Source organism: Acanthochromis polyacanthus, chromosome 6 (assembly GCF_021347895.1).
Source record: "Acanthochromis polyacanthus isolate Apoly-LR-REF ecotype Palm Island chromosome 6, KAUST_Apoly_ChrSc, whole genome shotgun sequence".
In the NCBI taxonomy this organism is placed as follows: Eukaryota; Metazoa; Chordata; class Actinopteri; family Pomacentridae; genus Acanthochromis; species Acanthochromis polyacanthus.
Window position 1 is genome coordinate 32,887,706 of NC_067118.1, and position 16,709 is coordinate 32,904,414.

At 41.7% G+C, this 16,709-nt stretch overlaps 1 long non-coding RNA gene across 1 annotated transcript in view; it reads right to left on the reverse strand.

Annotated features, from left to right (window-relative positions):
- Nucleotides 1-16,709, reverse strand: part of LOC127534538 (uncharacterized) — a 76,013-nt gene that overhangs the window by 44,307 nt on the left and 14,997 nt on the right. The window contains exon 3 of the long non-coding RNA XR_007942694.1: nucleotides 16,074-16,172. This is a non-coding gene — a long non-coding RNA (uncharacterized LOC127534538). The remainder of the gene's footprint in view (nucleotides 1-16,073; nucleotides 16,173-16,709) is intronic.

Sequence of the window (16,709 nt, forward strand, 5' to 3'; positions counted from 1 at the left end):
GTGTGAAACAAAATTGAATGAGTACCTTCCATCAGAGCAACAAAATAATGTTGCCTTTTCCCACATGATGATTAAAGACTAGCTGGTTATGCACGTCTTCTTAAAATGATGCAGAGGAAAACCTACAAAGGACGGAAAACATCTCAATTTGATGTGTCTGCTGCTTTGTGCATTAAGCCATTTGAAAATGTGTAACAACATCAATTTGGTTGGTTGTTTCAAGAATGCAAACAATGCCTCCGCAGCTACAGTTTATGCTTTCTTGGCTCTCTTGGCCTTTTCTTTACTTCTTGTTTCTCTACGTGCAGGTAGAAACAGTTCCACGTGCTTCCTGCCAAACTAGAAAAGCCCCAGAAAATGAGTCTCATTAATTAGCTTCTCATTTGTAAATGCAAATGAGCTTAATTAAAAAATAGACTCTCCTTTTGCGGGCTTCAAAGGGAGACAGTGAGGCCTAATCAGGAGGTTTGTTCAGCTGTGGCACTAATGAGACATATTTGGCCTAACGAGGGAGCAATGCCCTAATTTGTTTATGCTAATGATATGAAACAGTGCTTGTCCTTTTGGTGTATCTGGGAAGGGATCAGTCACACACACGCCTCTGTGTGATGTACCTTCAGGGTTTCGTTCAGCGTTGGCGAGGTGGTGCAGTGGCCTCGCTGAATTGTTTCAGTAGGTTAATTGGCTTAATTAGCCTAATAGAGATCATTGGGGCGATGACTCAATGTCAAAGCATATGTGAGTTTCGAAGGCATTTCGTGCAAAGACAACGAACGAAAATGTGGCTCCTCATGCTGTGGCAGAGACTTCAGGTTAACTCATTCTATCTGATAAATATTCCTCCAGAAGTAAGCAAAGCACAGCAGGCCCAGGTCAAGTCTCAGGTCTACAGCTTAAAGGATAATTGTGGTCTATTACAGCCTGAGTTTTTTCACTGCCACTATTATTTTTTATCAGCAACAATAATGCTGGTACTCTTCACTGTTTGCTGAGTTCTGGGACTGTGGCAACATCACTGACAAGAAGTCTAGCTGGGTAAAAAACTAGAGCAGAGCTGGGCAAAGCAAGCTTTACACCCATTGTAACTATAATTATATAGACGATTCAAAAATGTCAGAGGTCAGTTTGTTGATCAGGACTATCTCAATAACGTGCTGGAAGAGGAGGAGAAAGTCACATGAAATGCTCAGCCTGTCTACGTTTACATCTTGTGAGTAAGACTACAAGAGACTACTAAAATGTTTGCAACACGTTGAATTTTAAGCTTCTTTATTGCCATGAAGTGGTCAAAAATCAAATAAGGCATCAAAATCCCAGGCTGGAAAAAAAGAGTTATGTAATGAAATTATTACTCAGGCTATCCATTGTAAAGATTCATAAAAAATTCCAATTCAGTTTTAACCAATGGCACAACAAGACACTATTAGCAATGTTTTTGATGTCCTGTTTTGGATCATCTGAATGGATCACAGTGACTTTGTGCAGTGCTGTCATGTTTCCAGAGCTCAATGATTGCTGTGATAATTACAGTGCTATCAAAGAAATAATGGCCACAACCACAAAGACAAGCAGTGATAAGGAGGTATTATTCCTCAAGGCAGCGTACGTTAAACTTTATGTAAATGGATTCAAAAAATTGTCAGCGTGTTGGGCTTGATTTTCCACATCGTACCTGCGTTCATATTTAGGTGCATTTATTAGTACATGTGCTTTTGTGCATACCGTATGTGCATCCACGTGTGTGTGAGTGACAGCGTTCTCTCCACTGTTTAGTTCACCGTTGACTGAGTGTGAGGCCGAGTGAGACGGCAGCATGGCTGGCCCTCACTGATAACTAGGCACAGGCAGAGCCCTGTGCTCTGCGCTTCTATTCAAAACACACATGCATGCATACACACACACACATACACGTTAATTAATCCAAAAACGGAAGGGAAATTAAAAAAAACAAAACACTGTCTCCACTTTTAATTGGACTGACTGTCGTCCAACCATAAAGAGAAAACAAGCTCAATCATTCTCCTCCATCTTGTCGCTTGTTGAATTATTGATAGACGAAGCACGCTGCACTCCAAATTGAAATGGGGAAGGAGTGCTGGGCTTGAGTGTATTTGAATGTAGTGATAAAATTTGATTATTCATGTGTGATGCATGCTGTGTGGATCCTTGTAACGGAGCGAGGAGGAGCACTGAGTTTCTCCATAGTGACTGTAGAGAACCTGTATGTGCCAGACAAGCCAGCTGGTAGCTTGTTGTCCAAGTACACAATGCTCCAATTGAAAAAGGAAAAATAAGTTATGTAGACAAGTGCTGAGATGGTACTTAGTCAGTGGGCATTCATTATTCAGTCATACTAACCACTGTTAAATGCTCATCTACTCCCAACCAGCACACATTGCCTCCGTGACCCTTTCCCTTTATGCTTGACCTGTTTCACTCAGAGTATCAGTCGTAGTGTCAGCTCTTCTAATATACTGTAATCATCTCTTCCTTTTCCCCTCGCATACTGAATTATCTGGTCTTGCTGAAAGGTTGACAAATGATATCAGATTGGATTTTTTCCAGCTCTGAGATTCTTCTCAAAGAAGATTTTGGCATGTGAGCTTTCTATTTGTCAAGATATTTGCCCTCTCGTAATTCAGGGTGACAAGATGGTCTTTCTCTTATTTAACTGAACTACTATGCCTGTTGAAAATGAAAGTGTATTTAAAACTCTGCAGAATTTCCATCAGGTGATCTTTAATGTGGTATATTAGACATGCAATTAAATCCCCATAATTGATAATAACAGTCACAAAAAAGAATAACATGCTGCTTTGTGGACTTTTTTTTTTTTTTTTTTTTACTGTTCAGCACCTTAATCAAAAAATTATTGGACTTTTTTGACCTCCAGTGTTTCGATACCGCGACCAGATAATGACAGTGGGGGAATCCCTGAATAGGCTTCTGTGCTCTGACAGTGACAAAACATGCTCGACTTAAACTTCCAGAGGCCAAATAGAGACCTTGAAATATTCCCCTCATCAATTAATCTTCATTCAATGACACACTGCTTTACTTAGCCAACCATTCAGCCTCCTCTGACTGCTATAATTGTCCCAGTTAATTGCTTTTCAACTCTCTTTGATTACAAGGTCGGATCTGAATGGCTGGTGTACATGGCTCAAAGTTGGGTGCAACTCGCTCTTCCCTCGGCCCCCATATCCTCCTTTTCCCATCCATCTCCTAATGTCCTTTCTTACTTCCTGTGGACACGCAACCCCAAGGTATCAGTGCTGTCAGAGGTGCGATTTTCATGAGCCTATTCATCACGGCGGCATGAGGTTATAATGGTGTCCCTTAACTTTGATATACTGATACATTATGAACCTCTCGACTTCGACGATACGGTTACAGCTTCATACAGTCTGTAATGAGATGCCTCTGCAAAGGCTTAGTGTATTACTCTACACATCAAAAATGAGTTTATTGTACTTTTTGCTCAAAATAACAAATATTACTCGCACTGCTTCATAAAGGAGCACTTTCCTACAGCTGTCCCTGAATTTATGTACTGTTGAGGTTAGTTAAGGAGTCCATAATTGCAAAGCAGACGTGGTTTGGTTTGCGTGTGTCTGTGTGAGTGTGTGTTCCTGTGTCTTTCTCCTCTCCCTCCACAGCTCACACGGAGGCGACAGAGTCCCTCTCATTATTACACAGCACAGCCCCCAAACAAAGGCTCACACTCCGACAGTGGCGCGTGTTCAATACCGATAACTGGTGTGGCCTCTCATCTGAATCAGCAAGGCCTATAGGTCCTGACACATATTCACAACAACACACACACACACACACACACACACAGGCATTCAGGTCCAAATAGACACACACAAATAAAACCCACCACATAGGTGCAGAGATGTTCACAGGCTCGTCCTTATGTGCAATTATTCACAAACACACGCAAGCACACACATCCTTCAAACTCTTGTGTCGCACAGATAGCGATTACCGGATTACTCTGCAGCGGCAACTTGAATATGCATTCAAGCTTTGCGTTGTCAGCACTGGCTTTTGTTCTCCATGTGGAGAGGAGCCACATAAAGCCTTTCTTACATCAAAGACGCTGAACAACAGAAATAGCAGATTGCAAAATGCTCAACTGTGGTTCTAAGGGACGCCACTGGGTTGCCGCGCAGAAGAACCTTGAAAATAAGCAACGCAGCGTTATTTCTGCTCCACTTAAACGCCGTTTTCTTCTCATCTGGCCTTCCTCATGTTTCACACCTGGCTGGTTAAATGTGCCACTGGGCCTGGAGATGTCTGCTGAGGGGTGAACGGCAATGAGGCGGTGAACACACACACACACACACACACACACATGCAAACACATGCACTTACCAGGCTGGCCTTTGCTCTTTCAAGAGCATTTCAGCCTAGTTATTTGTATTGCAAAACATAGTGAAATGCTGAGATCATCAGACATAAGTAGCCAATAGCAGAGCTCATTGCTATAAATAAACACAGTTCTTCCTTTTGTGGAGACCATGTGGTAAAAGCAGGCTACAGAAACGTTACCTCCTGTTGTGACTAATATCTGCAATCTCCCTGTCTCTCTGTCACACATAGTCACAATGGGCTGTGTATCTTGCTGTCATTTTTCTTTGATGCTATGTCGCTCTCACTTGTGATTGGGCCAATAGTCCCTACATATAGTGAGATGCAATAACAGCAGGGTGCAAAATGGGGGACTTTCAAAGCGTTTTATGTTCCTGCGCATGCAACCATACACATGGATAATTGCATATTTTGGGCGAGCATGGACGATTTCGCCCCTATTCGCCGTACTATCTATATTTCAAAGGACACTTCATCGCAGGTGGGAGTGACCCGCTGTACAAATGAGTTCAGGGCTGAGGAATATTTACCCACAACAGGTAGATAAGCGTGTCATTGCTCAAGCTGATAATGAGGGGGAAATGTGAGGGAAGAAAACATGGAAGAGGAGGAGAGGAAGAAGAGGTGTGACGAGAGGTGGAGTGCAGGAAGAGAAGCCTAAAATATGCATGTCATCATGTGGATGACTGATGGGCTTCTGTGAAAGCCTCTCTCTTGATGAGCGCGTACGAGGCAGGCCTCTAATTGAGCTCCGCTGCCAATCACAGGCGTTCGCGGTGCGTTCGAGTGTGTTCACGTGTTTGCTTATTTGCAGTGTTATATTCCTGCACCGAAGCACCAAACAAACACACAGAACTCTGTGTCTTTGATCATCTGAGTGAGACTGTTCTCCCCATGTTGTAATTAGCTCAGCGTCACATGTGAAAGAGACGAGAGATCAAGCAGCAAACCCAGCAGATGATCAGTGCAGAGTGAGAATGCAGCCCCAAACTATCAATATCACTTTGTATCATTGTTATTATCACAAAGATGCATAGTTATATTTTCTGTCTTCTTGGTCTCCTGTTGCATAGTCTTATAACCTTGTGCCAAAAGTGCACATCTTACATTTTATCCAGATTGAATCATGACCAATCATCCAGAGATGAAGGCAGTAAAATTCTATGTGCATTGCTGTTCCAATAAAGTTCATCACCCCTTAAAATTATCAATGTGTTCACATACCCTAATTATGAAGCAACACTTCATGCAGATTGTATCAGATGACAGTGACATGTGTAGGTGGGGGGGAAATATTGCGTCAGCTTTTACTGTCAGAGATATAAAGATGCAAGACTTTCACTCATTCCTTGCTTGTGTCAGAGCTGCACCTGATGAACTTTTTACTTTGTTTTCCATTGAAATGAAAAGATGAAGTAAAATAAAGACCTCTAGTAATAATGAAGCCATAAATTTCAAGTTAACCTTAACTATTGTAGAAAGGTTGTTCATCCTCCTTTTGGAATATTTTGCGAGTGACTTAAGTGTTTAAAATATCTCGGATTGATGTAACACACCATCATGTCAAAAGTAAAATTCCTTTCTTTGGACACCAATGTGACTTGGTAAGAAACTATTCATTAGCGGATCTGTGTCTTTTTGGTCTTAAGTCACCTCTAAAACAAAATAAAACGAAGCACATTCTTGCAGCGTGACCTCTGTGTTAGAAAATATTGACTTTATTTCCAACTAATAGAATTTTGAAGAGCTTTTCTTTGTATGTTTACTTATGTCCAAATAAAGGTCACAGATTTTGAAAAATGAAGTTAAATTGCTGCTGTTAAATCTCAAGGCTTTAAATCTGTCTCTGGCAGCTATGAATAAAAGAAAATACACACTGCAGACATTTTCAGTTTCCCCTAGCACATAATGCTTGACCTCCATTTGAAAAAAAAAACTTTTCCGCCTGTATGACATAAAAAATAATAATTAAAAAAACGCGGGTTTTTTTGCACCTGCAGGCCTTTCCGTTTTCCGTCCTGTACTTCCTCCCTCTGCTGGTCCAAAGTCTCGACACATATAGACACAGATCGCTCACAGAGGAGTAATATCAATGTCTCCCACCTCCCTGCCATCCTTTATTACCCCCTTTTTTTCTGTCTCTCCCTCATGAATAAACATCCCTTACATTCACTCAGTGCTGGCATGAAATGGCCACACAGCCTCTGGCACACGCAGGAGTAATGCCGCAATCATTATTCCACTGCAGTGGTCCCACACAAGCATATTTCACCAATCATGTGGCTCTCTCCCCTGGCTTTTGTTTGGATGACTTAAACAAATGATGTGGCAGTGAGGAGGGCCGGCGTACCACAGCTCCCCCTGTTAACACGGCAACCGTTGACACAGACACAGCAGAATTTGCATAAGAGTACGCTTGAGTGGTACTGGCAATTCTAACAGGGGTCCACAGATTTTTCCCTCTCTTTTTTGTGAGAGGGTGGAGTTGAGGTTGGAGGGACGAGGGGGGAGGAGTGTAAATGGAGGGGTGGTGTGTTATTTTTAGTTCTCCCGCTTTTCTCCTTCTCCTTTCATCCTGTTCTCCCCTCTCTCTCCTGTTCAGTCCAACTGCCAGCTCCTCTTTTCTCTGGGGTTTAGTGTTGAATTGGAAGTAATGAAAGATGCACACATGCCATGAGACCGACTGGGCTTTCAGCAATAGAGATGGAGGAAGTCTATTTGGCAGAGCTCTTAAACACATACAAGACAATGGTGGCATCTAAGAATCAGCTCAGTTACAAATGACTTGTACCTGATACTAAATAGCCAGATATACAGACACACAAGCATTTTTTTTTAATTTAATACATCCCTGCTATTATTTTTTACAGCATTTTGGCAGCAGTCACTGGAGCATTTCAGAACAATAGCCTTGTGAAAGATGACGAGGAATCAGTTAAAGGAGGGGGATGTCTAATATAATCTGACATTTTGAAGAGAACGCATGACAACTACTGTGTCGATCAGGGCAATAATACATTTGACAAGGACAGCGATGCGGATGAAGGTGAATAAGAAGAGGATAATAATGATAATGCTTATTCCTGTTTTGGCTTTTCTGGTTCATATCAATATCTGAAAATAGAACGAGGAGTGATGCATTCAGAGAAGTTAATCAAGCAGCCAGAAGGGCCACTGCTCTGTCCTTTCATGTGCCTATCTCTCTCTGCATGTCTCCTATCTCTATCTCTTTCATTCCCCTTATCGCGCCCTTCTTTAATCACAGCATATCAATGTGACTGATACATCTAAGAGATATATTTGGGTGCTGTTCACTTTGCGAGAAAGTTGTATTTGAATTCCATGATACTGCTCTCGCTTGACTTTCAGACTTCTCACAGTGAGGCGGCAGCTTGCAGGAATACCAAACAATGAAAACAAGCAACAATATCTTCCTAAATGCTTATGCAAAGTAAGTGTGCTGCACGGTGTGTGCTTAAATGTGTGTGTGTATAAGCACCAGTGACTCTGCTGAGTCCTTAGGGTGGGTGTGGCACAGCACTGTTCAAAGGTTGTCGCCATGGTGATAGATGTGGGGTCATCTCCATGACGATGGATTGGAGTCGATGTTGGCCGCCAAGGTCGTGGACCAAGGACAAGGCGAGAGTGATTGCAGCCACCCAGACAGGAAATCGAAGAGGAGCACTCCAAAAGGGGGGTCGAGGAAAAAGGTGCAATTTCACAAGCCAAATTACTTCTGGGATGGAGGAGAGAAAAATATCACAGCAATAACGGCACCAGGGATGAGAGGAGGGAAGGAGAAAGAGGAGGAGGAGGAGGACGCAGCAGGAAGGAGGAGGGAGGTCCCAAACAAAAGCTCAATTATCAAAGTCATCAAACATGTGTGCTTAGATTAGCAAATAGAGTGACATCCTATTACCTTGATGCCATACAAACCCCCGCCTCACCGAGAGGAATTTTCAGAGGTTTCTGCCGTGATTTTTCATGCGGTTTTATCAAGCTTGGTTTATTTCTGAGACTGATGCCGGCTGTGACTAGAAAATATTGATTGGATTGTGCAACGTGTTCCGCCGCAGCCCAACTGATTTCTTTTTTTTCTCTCTCCGGTCTGTCTCTTTGCTCCTCCTCTGCTCTCTGGCGATTCCACAACATTAGTATGTGGAACAACAACATATCAGCGAATTGTTAACGAGAACAGGCGGTGAATAAATGACAACGACAACTTAAAATTTCTGCCTCGTTGACTCGTTCTCTCGCTGCTCAGGGTTTCCCCCACGCATTTTCTGTCTCACTCAGTGTGCCCTCTATTCTCCGTGTTTGTGTGTGTGTGTGCGCAAACTCATGCAGATGAGTGTCTGTATCGGCAGACTGAGTGCATTGAATCATTAAGTCCACAGTGCCACTGTGCCCATTGCCTCATTGCACCTAATTAAGCCCCTTTTGTTTCCTATCAATTAACATTGTAATTAAAACTAGTCATGCTTCTGTTTACCCGGAGTCTGCTGATTCAGAGGAAATGGCACACAAATGGTGACATGCAGGAATTTGGCTAACAAACACACGCTTGCACATATATCCACACACCATACACATCACTATAGATATTAATACTCCGGTGACATGTACGCTCACACATTGTTGCTCACACTTTTGCAACATCGATGCTCAACTGGGCCTCTCAGTTCGTTCGAGAACGTGATATAGCAAAGGCTGATGATCGAGCTAGGAAATTAGAGCAGAATCCTTTAGTGTGCGTGTATGTATGTGTATGTGTGTGTGTGTGTGTGTGTGTGAATACGTCTAAGTGTGAACCGCTCTTGAGTCGTTAGCAGAACCAGGGGATTCACCTCCCGATAATCTCGCACTAATCACCTAATCCTCCATCCCTCAGGTGAACAGACAGGAAAGGAGTACTTGACAAAAATGGAAGCCTGACAGCATGAAACCCACACACACGCACACAACATATTGATGTGCTTTCATGTACTGTATGTACACACACTCTAACATATAAGTCAGACAAATGAGTGTTACTCCACTCTGCTTCTGCCAGCCAGGTCCTTCCTTCACACGCAAATGTACATTTCACCAACAAAAAAATTTATATATATACACCCTATCCTCTTGTTTCCATGGCAACTGACTGTAGAGCTGTGGGTATATGAGGCAGCAGGCGGCAGGCGAAATCACTGGAGTGAGAGGCGTACCGGTCTGTCACCTCAGCCTCCCCGGAGAAACAACACCTCGTACTGTACTACTGTACTCTTTCTCTCTCCGTGCGTCTATCGCTGAACATTTACCAGAATATTTTGTCTCTGCACACACACACACACACACACATTCATGCACCATCCTCCATGTTGCTGCCTGTACTGTAGCTGTAGCTCAGGGCAGACGGGGCTACGAACCCGGACGTCTCTTTGTAAAACGTGTGATCTTGTTAAATTGTGATCATGAACTGCCACCCTTTACTGGTTTCCTTTCCTGTCGGGGGGGTGACGGCTGCTGCTGCTGCTGCTGGTGGTGGTGGAGGCCAACCTGTCCTTGGGTGCAGTAAAGGATTACAGCAGCACACACCATGTGACCTTAATTCCCCCCTGCCTGCTTCTGCTACGCTCAGCCAATCAGGATTAGGGATGAGCCGTGCATGCATGTGTGTATGTTGTGCATATTCGTGCATCTTTACATGGCGTGTTCGTCTCTGGCGTATATACCCAAATAGATGGATTAAGTGGGATATAAAGAGGTGGAGGTGGGTGGGTGGGGGGGATGCTGGGAGGTTTTGATTGTGTGTGCATACGTGCGCCAGCCTTTGCTCCTTCTTCTTTTTTCTTTTTTTTTAAAGAGGGGGTGATAGTATGAATCAGCAGTGGCAACAGCAGCCACTCCGGCACGTGTCACACATTCAGACGACCTCATTCATCCCCAGCAACCCCCAAAGTCCCGCTGCTCCTTCCCCTCACCCACAAAACAGACCTCAACCTCCACACAGCCGGCACCGTCAGTAGGCTCAGCTGGTGGCTGAGGGAGGAGGAGGGGTGAGCAGAGAGATGGAGCAATGGATGGACGGAACGAAGCAGAGGGGAAGGCAGGTACCGGGGTAATCATTTAGTCAGAAGCTTTTTTTTTCTTCCCTCATTGGTTAAGTTGCATTTTTCAAAAATGGAGCAGAAGTGGAGAAAATAAATGGTGAAGAAGAAGAGGAAAGTAGTGAGGTCTGAAAATGTGATGGTAATAAGTGTGTGTGTGTGTGTGTGTGTGTGCAGTGGGGGTCGAGGTCAGAGTGTGTGTTGGGGAGGGGATGTCAATTAGATATGGAGATCAGACGGAATAAGCAGCAGTTTAAATATGAGCATTACATCAGGGGGAGACGTCTGGCTGTTACGTCGCGTTGCGCCCGCCAGATAAGGCCCGCAAAAGGCTTTGTGTGTGCGTCTTTGTGTCTGTGACGCAGCAGACTTAACAGACGTAGCACCTTGCCTCGTAAGACACCCGCTGTTGTTGGCGACCTTTGACCTTAACCAAACCTTGACCCCGGCAGAAGGCAGCGGATTTACCCAACAAAGACAGATGACACAGCGGAGCCCGAAACTGGCGCTAAACTCTGACCTCCAGCACCTCCGGTCCTGACCCAAACTCTATCAGAAGCCAAACACAACCCGCCTCGTCGACACATGCGCACACGTTCAGATAATGAAGCAGCACCGACGCTACACTCATCCATCAAAGCAGCAGAAAACCAATACCATCAAATAACATACATATGCAAGTGGGGCAGTCATTATTATGCTAACTAGCTCGTTTTGCCCATTGTTTATGTCCTGAAACGAGACATTTTATTTTTCCTGTCTTTCAGTTGAGATTAAAAAAAAAAAACTGCACAGTAATCTGCTGAGGCTGCATAAATCATCATTTTCACGAAAGATGCACAAGTTTGGAATGTTATTTGAAGCAAGACAGTTTGACAATTTGGGCTGCAGCAGATATGAGTTCTGGCAAATACAGAAATACGTAAGAAAACAAACCTGTGATAAGAAAAGTCAAGACACAATTCGGTTTTAGACTTATCACTTGGTCCAAACGCATCATGAAGTTAAATATTTAATTCAACTTACAATTCAAAATTCAGTCACATCTCATGTCTCTTGAAGCCAGACGCACAAACAAATTATCCACACACATTAAAAACAATCTAAGAATACAAATTATGATCATTTGGGGAAAAAATATCCAACGTCACAGAGCTACACTGTGCACATTGTGCTTTTGTCAATCTATATAGAAAGTAAACCTCTTGTGTCGTGACTGCTCACATGTACTGTGGTTTACACTAAACCGACAGAGACTTAAAACACTCACTACAGCTTAGAGGACAAGTGTGCTGTCGTTCAATCTTTGGTAATTTGGCGATTAAGTAACTCCAGACAACATCTTGCAGTCAGTTGTCTTTTCAACAGAGTGATGTCAACCAAGAAATGTTAAAAAAGGAACACAAGGTTCAAATAATGGCACAAAAGATGAGCAAAGCTAATAAATGTTATATAATTACTGGATACTGACAAATCTAATACTGATTTAGTTGTCAGTTTAACTTTCTTTTTGTTTCTCTAAAATGACCACTAAAAGTCTATATGGAAATATATGGAAATATATTGCAGAGTGCATCAGTGATTTCTTGCCCTTGGACTCGAAAGTAAATTTATGACATTTATAAAGTGTGTGGCCTCGTCATGCACATTAACTGCATATGGAACCTGGATGTATTTCTGTCTGAGTCATGTGAAGTAAATGTCTGGCCCCTGAACTGCATGTGTGTCTGTAACAGATGGTGTGTGTGTGTGTGTGTGTGTGTGTGTGTGTGTGTGTGTGTGTGTGTGTGTGTGTGTGTGTGTGTGTGTGTGTTTCCTACCAAGTCTGGCAGTAGCACCTTGGCGCTCTGTGGTACATCGCGCCAACTGCTTTCGGCCGGCCACACAGCAACCGTCCCATCTAACCTGATTCTTCTTTCAATTCTAGACTTTTGCTATATTTTCTTTCTATCTTTCTTAAAACAGAGACAAAGCTTCATTTAAACCCAAAACAAACACATACGCAGCATGTATTTTCGCCTCATGACAATTTACAAGTATTATCAGCAAAACATATTACTATCTGACTTTGACAGGATGTTACTCAGTTTATACTCTTAAATTATCTCTTTGGTAAATACATAACTAAGGGACTTTTGAAGTCCATGGGATATGTCTTGCATAGATTTTTATTGAAAGTAAAATAAAAGTAATGTTTTTTATGTTCATTATGATCACGTCTTTACAAATTCCACAATTATTTATTATGGAAACAATCATTTATTAATAAAATATAACTGGATATCACGAAACTGTCATCTAAATAACCCTCCGAATTTAATAACAACCACCTTCTAATTAGCTAAACAATAAAAAAAATGAGCTTATTCAAAAATGTTTGCATTGTGTTCTTTTTATTAAGCTGAGATAATCATGACAGATGTTTCTTTTTGCGTGTCAAATGTATCAAATTTTATATGGACAATAAATTGTATTTGTATCCGAGAAATCGCTTTCAACTAAGTTACCCATTACAAACACACCTCTTAAGGAAGTGTGTTAATTTCAGATCACATGACCTGCTCCACATGATGTCATTTCCTCCTGAAGAAAGGACTGGCAAGACTCCAAGGCTTTCTTAGTTGTAAAATATAAAGTAGTGATTGAGTCAAGTGTTGATTTATCGCATGTCAACAGGTTTATTACAATATCTTTATAAATAACTTTCAATTTTACTCAATTGTATATAATAATTTAGAAGAATCTTTCTCTAAAAATGCCATGTGGTGTTTAGTTATAGGCGGCCATGTTGATTTTTGGCCTGAAAACAGCAAAAATGTCAACTATGATCCCTGTCAACTATGTTGCAAAAAGTCACACAATTATATATTGACCCTCTTACTATCATTTGCTTCCTTCTCACACAGAACACCAGTTACCTGCCATCAAATTTGAGCAACATTGCATTTTCTACAAATTTTAGCCCGCACTTAAAACACAATACAACCAAACCTCTTGATCTCAGGATCAACTCTTGCACCCCAACATTTGTCTCCCAACAAGAAAAAAGTTGTGATTTTTAAAAATGTCTTCCAGCTTCTAAACATATATTGTTTATTTGTTAAAGATATTTTTATATAGGATAACTGTTTACTGCATGGAAGCTATCTTTGAATGTACGTTATGTATGCTGTTTTGCCATTGTACAGTAATTTAGCGTTAAAAATGTAACTAAACATAAACTTCACTGTACTGCTACTGTTAATGTTCCTTTCGGGGGTGGGGTGAGATATACATCTACTCTGAACATATTTGAAAGATTTTTTCACGGCTGCTGCAGCTCAATGTGTAACGACAGAGAGAATGATGTTGTCTGATCCTTTGTTGCACTCGTTCAGTGATATTTAATAACTGTCCTAACTGGGCTTGTAGAGATGACAGCACAAGAGGTTTGACATTTCCAGATAATTTTGCACATAGAGCCATGGAGAGAGAGAGCGAGAGAAGAGAGACAGAGAGGGACAGACAGACAGACAGACAGATAGACAGATAGATATAGATAGATATCAACTTAAAAAAGCAGAAAAAAAACCTAAAAGTCCCCGAGGATCACAATTCTCTGGTAATCTAGAACAGATTGTGCTTCAAAGTTATTTCAGTAAACTTTGTAGATTCTCTGAAAATGTGACTGAAATGACAAAAAGAGAAGGAGCGATGAGAAGGGAGTGTGCAAGAAAGACCCGTTCACGCCTCTGAAAATCTGTGAAAGTTGTTTGGGATTCATGAGTGTTTCTTGGGAAAGACACGCACACAGATTTCATTTCATAAAAGCAGAAAATGTAATACCCAGCTGACGAGCCACGGCGCTACAGAATTCTTTCTGGCAACACTTTGGTACCATCAAGAGCTGACTACAAACGGCAAAGCAACACTGATTTGACACGTGTCATGGGTGTTTTGTAAATACTTTGGATATTTTCCTCCCCCTATACTTGACTATCGCTGCCTCCTGTCACAGTGCTGCTGCTGCTGTGACAAATGCTCCCAAAAACACCCTTTTCTCACAGGCCACATGAAAAACATTTTCAAGGTTTAATGTGGGAGGAGGAATTTTACATTGATTATTAAAGGCTGGACGGATTATAAAATTATGATGTGCGAACTTGCACCACACATCGCCTTGTTTGTGATTTCGGCTTGTCTGTATGCAGACTCTGTCTCAGGGTTCTCGTGCTGCTGCTGCTGCTGCTGCTGCTGCTGCTGCTGCTGCTGCTGCTCAGGGAGGTGGAGGTGTGTGTTGGGTGAGAGGAGTGGGGTGGGTGACAGGACAGCAGCCATGCCCAGACACACTCGCCCTCTCCTGGGCTGATGCTACCAACATCCCTTGCTGCTGGAGACACGCACAGATGAGCCCTGTCTGGAGCCACACAGTGTCAAAGTCCTGAAGTGTGTGTGTGTGTGTGTGTGTGTGTGTGTGTGTGTGTGTGTGTGTGTGTGTGTGTGTGTGTGTGTGTGTGTGTGTGCTCACTGCAAGTGGTGGGAAGTTAACTCAGTACTTTTTTTCTGTAGTCATGCTCTTAAATTAGATGTAGCACTATTTAAAACATTTATTTAAAAGGTGCTATATGAGTAAAGTTTATGATTATTATATGTAGCAAATATAAAATTAGTGGACAACTTAAAACATCAGTGATTTATGTTTTCAGGCATTTTGTTTGAGTATTTTAATTTCGTACCGTTCTTTTTTTTTTACTTCCAGTAAATTATGATTTAAACGTGAAATTTCAGAGCTTGAGTAACTACTCATTTACTTTGTACAATTTTATGTTTTGTCACTGAATTAAAAATGATATAACGCACTGTGACTCTCAAAAGCATTCATTTAGCTCGTGAAGTGTTCATGTCGTACAGCAGAGAATCAAAGTAGGTTCAATGTGGATTTTTTTTCTGACACTGATCAATAGAGGAAGACAGTTCAAAGCCAAAATGATAATGAATCTCTGCAAAATTATCTAAAGTGATTATATAAAATAAAATTTACATAAATGTTCACCCTTGGACACTCAGGAATCGACCCTGGTGCAGGAAAGTGGTTTGCAAAACGGAGATTATCTTTAGGGGGGCTCAGTTGTACAACAGCATGAAGTTAAAGAAACACTCCGAGCAACTCTTACATGCTCATGACAACTGACAGCCTGGTGTTGGTCAAAATGAGGAAAAGTTGTTGTTTTGAGAGTCAAAGGCTGTAAAACTGCTTTAATTTGCATGCAAATATAGTTTTATTTGGGATGAAAACTGTATTGTGTATTGTACTGAACATGCTCTTTGCACTAATTTAGTTTACTTTGTATAGATCTTTACATGTTGATCATCTAAAAAATAAAGGACACGCATGGTCTACTTTGATTCTGCAACAAACATATAAGAGGAGTGATTGTTGTCTTTCAAGAAATACCTATTCCAATAAACTTTGTTTTTTTGATTTTTCACATATATATTTCTGAAAGCTGCTATTATTTCACTTGTGTAAAATTTTGAATGCAGACCTATTTTCTATAATGTAATATTCCTGTTTTTACTAAAGTAAAGGATCAAACATTCCTTGGAGTGGGTGCCCTGATAGCTCACCTGGTTGTGTGCACATCATGTACCACGGTTGAAACATACAGGCTTTTTGCTGCATGTTAACATCTCTCTCCTCACTTTCTTCTTTCCCTTCAGATGTCCCTAGAATGAAAAAGAAATAAATCAGGGTAATGAAATATGATGTTTCTGCACAGTGTATCAGTATAACCTGTCCAGCTACACCACTACAGTGATTGGTGGGGATTCAATTCTTGACCTGTGAGTTAAGAGCATTTAAAATTCTACTAATATCAATAATACACAGTACAGTAATATGCACAGTTTCAAAACAGCTGAGCACTGTGACATTTAAGTGGACGTTGGAGTGTATTTACAGTTCTACTTTCACTTAAGGAAAAGAGCTGAATTCTCTCTGAAATATGTGTCCCTGTAGCTGTATCTGTGTCAACACAGAGTTCAGGCATTTGTCCAGAAGAGTCTGTTTATAAAGATTAATCAACCTCGTCGGTACATCATCAGTGACTGAATAGTGGAGAGCTGAGGTGAGATGAGGTGGCCGCGCTGAGTGGCAAAGAGGGGAGGATAGCAAGGGGTCACCGGGAGGAAAGAAACGATGGATACAATGCCGCGGGGTCTTGGCATTGCCTCCTTTTAACGACATTACAGTGGAAAGAACAA